The 5,770-nt window shown below is 44.2% G+C and overlaps 1 pseudogene; it reads left to right on the top strand.

Moving 5' to 3' along the window:
* The first annotated feature begins 5,160 nt into the window (after nt 1-5,160).
* Nucleotides 5,161-5,312, top strand: LOC121000096 (annotated as a pseudogene).
* The last annotated feature ends 458 nt before the right edge of the window (nt 5,313-5,770 follow it).

Raw genomic sequence — 5,770 nt, 5'->3', positions numbered from 1 at the left:
GGCCTTTAATACCCCTGACGGGCATTTCGAGAATCTCGTTATGCCTTTCGGCCTGATGAATGCTCCGGCCGTCTTTCAGCATTTTGTTAATAGTATTTTCTATCATTTAATGGGGAAATTCGTATTGGTATATCTTGATGATATTTTGATTTTTTCCCCTGATGTTCAGACCCATCAGGATCATCTTTTTCAGGTTCTGCAGATTCTGCGGGAAAATAAATTGTACGCCAAGCTGGAGAAATGTCTTTTTATGGTATCGGAGATTCAATTTCTGGGTTTTCTCCTCTCTGCTTCTGGTTTTCGCATGGATCCCGAGAAGGTCCGTGCTGTACTTGAGTGGGAGCTTCCTGAGAATCAGAAGGCATTGATGCGCTTTCTGGGTTTTGCGAACTATTACAGAAAGTTCATTTTGAATTATTCCTCTGTTGTCAAACCCCTCACTGACATGACAAAAAAGGGGGCGGATTTTTCCTCTTGGTCGGAGGAGGCGCTTGCAGCCTTTTCTAAGATTAAAGAGAATTTTGCGTCTGCTCCCGTCTTGGTGCATCCCGATGTTTCCTTACCTTTTATTGTTGAGGTGGATGCTTCCGAGGTGGGTGTGGGTGCGGTTTTGTCCCAGGGCCCTTCCCCTGCCAAGTGGCGACCCTGTGCCTTTTTCTCTAAAAAACTCTCCCCGGCAGAGAGAAACTATGATGTGGGAGATAGGGAGTTGTTGGCCATCAAGTTGGCTTTCGAGGAATGGCGCCATTGGTTGGAGGGGGCCAGGCACCCTATCACCGTTTTTACCGACCATAAGAATCTGGCATACTTGGAGTCGGCCAGGCGTATGAATCCGAGACAGGCCAGATGGTCTCTGTTCTTCTCCAGATTCAATTTTGTTGTTACATTCCGACCTGGGATAAAAAATGTGAAGGCTGATGCTCTCTCTCGCTGTTTTCCGGGAGGAGGAAACTCCGAGGACCCGGGTCCCATTTTGGCGGAGGGGGTAGTTGTTTCTGCTCTATATTCCGATTTGGAGGCCGAGGTCCAGGCTGCCCAGACTGAGACACCTGCCCGTTGTCCTTCTGGGAAGTTGTTCGTGCCTCCTGAGCTACGTCACAAACTCTTTAAGGAGCATCATGATACGGTTCTTGCTGGTCACCCCGGGAGTAGAGCCACGGTGGATCTCATTGCTCGGAGATTTTGGTGGCCGGCTCTTCGTAAGTCGGTGGAGGGTTTTGTGGCTGCTTGTGAGACGTGCGCTTGCGCTAAGGTCCCTCGTTCACGGCCTTCAGGTTCCCTTCTCCCGTTACCCATTCCTTCCCGTCCTTGGACACACCTGTCCATGGACTTTATCACGGATCTTCCTCGTTCCTCGGGGAAGTCGGTGATCCTGGTGGTGGTGGACCGTTTTAGCAAGATGGCTCATTTCGTACCTTTCCCTGGTTTACCCAATGCTAAAACGTTGGCGCAAGCTTTTGTCGACCATATTGTTAAATTGCACGGCATTCCCTCTGATATTGTTTCCGATAGAGGCACGCAGTTTGTGTTCAGGTTCTGGAAGGCTTTCTGTTCTCGCCTGGGGGTTCGGCTATCCTTCTCTTCTGCTTTTCATCCGCAGTCGAATGGTCAGACTGAGCGCCTCAATCAGAATCTGGAGACATATTTGCGCTGTTTTGTTTCAGAGAACCAGGAGGATTGGTGTTCATTTCTCCCTCTTGCTGAGTTTGCTCTGAACAACCGTCGTCAGGAATCTTCTGATAAGTCACCATTCTTTGGTGCATATGGGTTCCATCCGCAGTTTGGTACATTCTCGGGAGGGGCTCTTTCTGGTTTACCTGAGGAGGAGAGATTTTCCTCGTCTTTGTCTACCATTTGGCAAAAGATTCAGAGTAATCTTAAAAAGATGAGTGAGAGGTATAAGCGTGTGGCTGATAAGAGACGTGTGCCTGGTCCGGACCTGAATGTGGGTGATCTGGTGTGGTTGTCTACTAGAAACATTAAGTTGAAGGTTCCCTCCTGGAAATTGGGTCCCAAGTTTATTGGGCCTTATAAAATCTTGTCAGTCATCAATCCTGTTGCCTTCCGTCTTGATCTTCCACGGGTTTGGAAGATACATAATGTATTTCACAGATCTCTCTTAAAACCATATGTCCAGCCCACGGTACCCTCCTCTTTGCCTCCTCCTCCGATTTTGGTTGATGGCAATCTGGAGTTTGAGGTTTCCAGAATTGTGGACTCTCGCATGGTCCGCGGTTCTCTTCAGTACCTCGTTCATTGGAAGGGTTATGGTCCTGAGGAGAGGATGTGGGTTCCGGTGTCGGACATTAAAGCCACTCGCCTCATCAGGGCATTTCATAGGGCTTATCCTGAGAAGGTGGGTCCTGGGTGTCCGGAGTCCACCCGTAGAGGGGGGGGTACTGTCACTACCAGAGCTTTGGGACGTTCTCACAGCTCTGTTTCTCCACCCCTGTGATGATGTCACTACTAGAGCTGGGAGGCGTTCTCACTACTCTGTTTACTTCTGGTTTCTTTCACCACAGCTGTCCTTCATGTGTTTGATTTCCCTCTCTTTATATCACCCCTCCTCCTATGATAGGATGTGGATTATAGTTCTCACTTCAGTTGTGGCTCTTGCTTTGGTTTCTTTACTTGTAGCTATCAGTCCACTGGACCTGTCTTCTGCTGCAGCTAGCACTCCGGATTTTGCCAGCCTGTCCTTGGATCCGTCTTCTCTGCGGCTACAACACCTTCAGCTAAGTCTGCAGACATTGTTGTATTCCTGTTTGTTTTCTGACTGGATCTGAGGTGGCCACGGTTCCCTCCATATACTGAGTAGGGCACTGGTGGCCATGCCCCTTCCACTATTGTAGGGGTTACAGGGGTCATTAGTCTTAGGCACGTGGGCATGCCTCGTTCCGCCTTTTGGATCCGGGCATGTGCTTTAGCAGAATAGGGAAAGCGTTGAGGGTCGGACAGGGGTCACCCTTTATCCTCCCTAGTTCTGGGTCCAGTCAGTTGCTCTGTACTGTGAATTACTATCGTTGCTCACATACACCCGTGACACTGTCGAGTGCTAGTTTCACTTATACTTTCCCATGATGTGATATACAATTGACTATGTAACCTATGCAATGTTTTATTGCCGATACTTAACCTAAGACTAGACATATTACATGACTTTATATGACTTAGAAAGTATTCTTGCTCACTATACCAGGCCATCGTATGGTTATATGCAATATGACACAGATAGATGTTGTTATATTAGACTTTAATGTTTTGTAATCCTTTTAGTCTTATATGTTTTCTTCTGTAATTTGTTATCCAGTGTTTGAAAAAGGTCTGTGTAGGACCGAAACGTCACATGTACACGAATAAGTTGCCTTGCATATGAAAACCAAATAAAGATCAACACGATACTTCACGCAACTCCTAAGGAGTGCCTAAGTTTATTTCATTATTGCTTGCTACGGGGATAGGACCCCACAACTAGAGCACCCAACCGACAGGACACGAGTGCCACATCCTACCAAAAATGATATTAGCATACACAGATAGAAGCAGGGTGTAGGAGTGGTAAAGTCACTCTGGGCGTTACACAGGCACTAATGAACATGGTACCAACACAGATGCCTTCAGCTGCCAAGCGCACATGTAACAGGTCAGCCAGTGCCATAGATACAAATCTACTGACAGATGCCAATTAGGAGGTTCACATCTGTGCAAACCTGAAATCTACACCAGTAAGGGAGCAGGTTTAGATTTCAGGTATAATCTTTGCAACTTTCCTGGCATAGATCATAATAAATGTGCCAGCCCGGCTACGTCCAGCTTTATACCTCCCACTGCACACTTTACTTCTCCCATTTTTTGCAAGAATGGTTAGCAGGGCACAAAAAGTCTCAAAAACTTGTGTAAGTAGGGCATATGCTAAACTTTGCAGCTTTTTTGGACTGATTTTCTGTTGAACAGGTGATGATAAATGCCTACATATGCCCTCATTATACCAGTGGAGGCCAAAAGAGTGTTTTTTTAGCCTTTGTTTAATGGTATCTGACAGGTTTTCAATTTCTTTTACTGCATAGAATAGTGCAGCAGACTGCATTGTTCCATACAAAATGTGTACCACGCTGTATATGCTTTTTTTTTTTTAACAGCAGTGTTTATGGGCAACAGGAAGAGGTGATAAAGATATTGGCCAACATTAAACCTAAATCCAACTTATGATTCATTTTTTAAGTTAAATAAAATTTTATATTTAGCGGTCATGTTATGCAGGAGAGGGGCTGACTACTGACACTAGATCACTACTTCATCTCTGAAATAACATTTATATAAATATTAATAATACGGTACAAGCAGTTCTCTCTATAAGGTGCATTTCATTAGCTGTGTACTTTTAGGGTTAGTGGCCCTTTAAATAACTAAGGGACAGTCAATGACTGTGGATGTGCAACATAATCATAAGTGTTAAGAAGTCTAACGCATGCTTGTATATTGGTCCATAAAACCCTTTTGCCAGGCTACGTCAGGGTTCTAAATAATTGAGAAGTATCACTACATTATACAGTACCTGTGAATAAAAAATAGGCCTAAAAATAAATCCGTCAGAAGCGGGAAGGTATCAGAAACAAGAATAAGAAATGAAACAAATTAAGTTTGATGACTGCACGATTGATAGAACATTTTCCTAGATGATTATATGTAACTCATAGAACCTATTGAAATACTAAAATTCTTTAAAGTTGTACAAAACCTGGAGAATCAGTGCCTTCTATTTGTCTGGTGTGAACAAAAGACCTTTCTGAATATTTTTTTCAAATGTGATTGTTCTTAAAGGTTCACATGATTCAATATTAACATAGAGCGGTAGGTGACAATGTCCAATTACCATCCGAGTGTGACAAAGTATTATTTATAGTATATTTCCTACTTAAAACGGGCAATGCTGCCTTTGAGTTCCCATTTCACCTTTAGTAGTGTGTATATATTTCTGCTGACATTTAGATAGCAGTCATAGTGAATGATATTTAGCCTTTGAAGATCTTGCCCTTAAACATACATTGATATTTGCAGTTGTTTACTTGAGCACACCTTCACAGAAAGGCAAAGGATTTTAAGGTATGAAATTTCATGCTGAGTTTTAGAAATTGATAAATAATAGGAAAAGACAAGAAAGTAGCTTCTTGGCCTTTTTGGCTAAGATCAAGCGTAGTATTTGTTCTTATTAGTGGGTGATCAGAGTCATGGAACAGATCTACACATGGAGTGGAAGCTTCTGGGAGTACGCAGGTTAGCTGATAGCTATCTGTAGATGACGGGGACCCTCCGTATCAAAGCTATGGGCTCAAGGTGCAAAGGTGGTGGTGACCCTGGTGTGCCTTAACTCAGTGGGGGTGGAAGCCCACTTAATGATGGCTTCACTTTCTCATTTTCTGGCTTGGCAAAATGAGGAACTTTTATAATTCTGGCCAAATGCTTCGGCCGTAATGGCACACATTCGCTTTATTTGTATATCACTGTGGAGGAGATTTGTCATCTCCCTATTCCATTTTTCTGGTGAAAAGATGTTGCAAACCAAGTGTTTGTGACTTTTTTTTAACACCACTTTGACTAAATTATGTTGCAACTGGTGTTTCCACGCAGTCCTCACTAGTAATGTCCCGAACTATTCGCTGGCGAACAGTTCCCGGCGAACATAGCTTGTTCGCGTTCGCAGCGGTGGGCGAACATATGCGATGTTCGGTCCGCCCCCTATACATCATCATTGAGCAAACTTTGACCCTGT

This window comes from Bufo bufo, chromosome 4 (assembly GCF_905171765.1).
Source record: "Bufo bufo chromosome 4, aBufBuf1.1, whole genome shotgun sequence".
NCBI lineage: Eukaryota > Metazoa > Chordata > Amphibia > Anura > Bufonidae > Bufo > Bufo bufo.
Note: the sequence above shows the minus strand (reverse complement) of the source record. Positions and strands in the feature narration are given on the sequence as shown.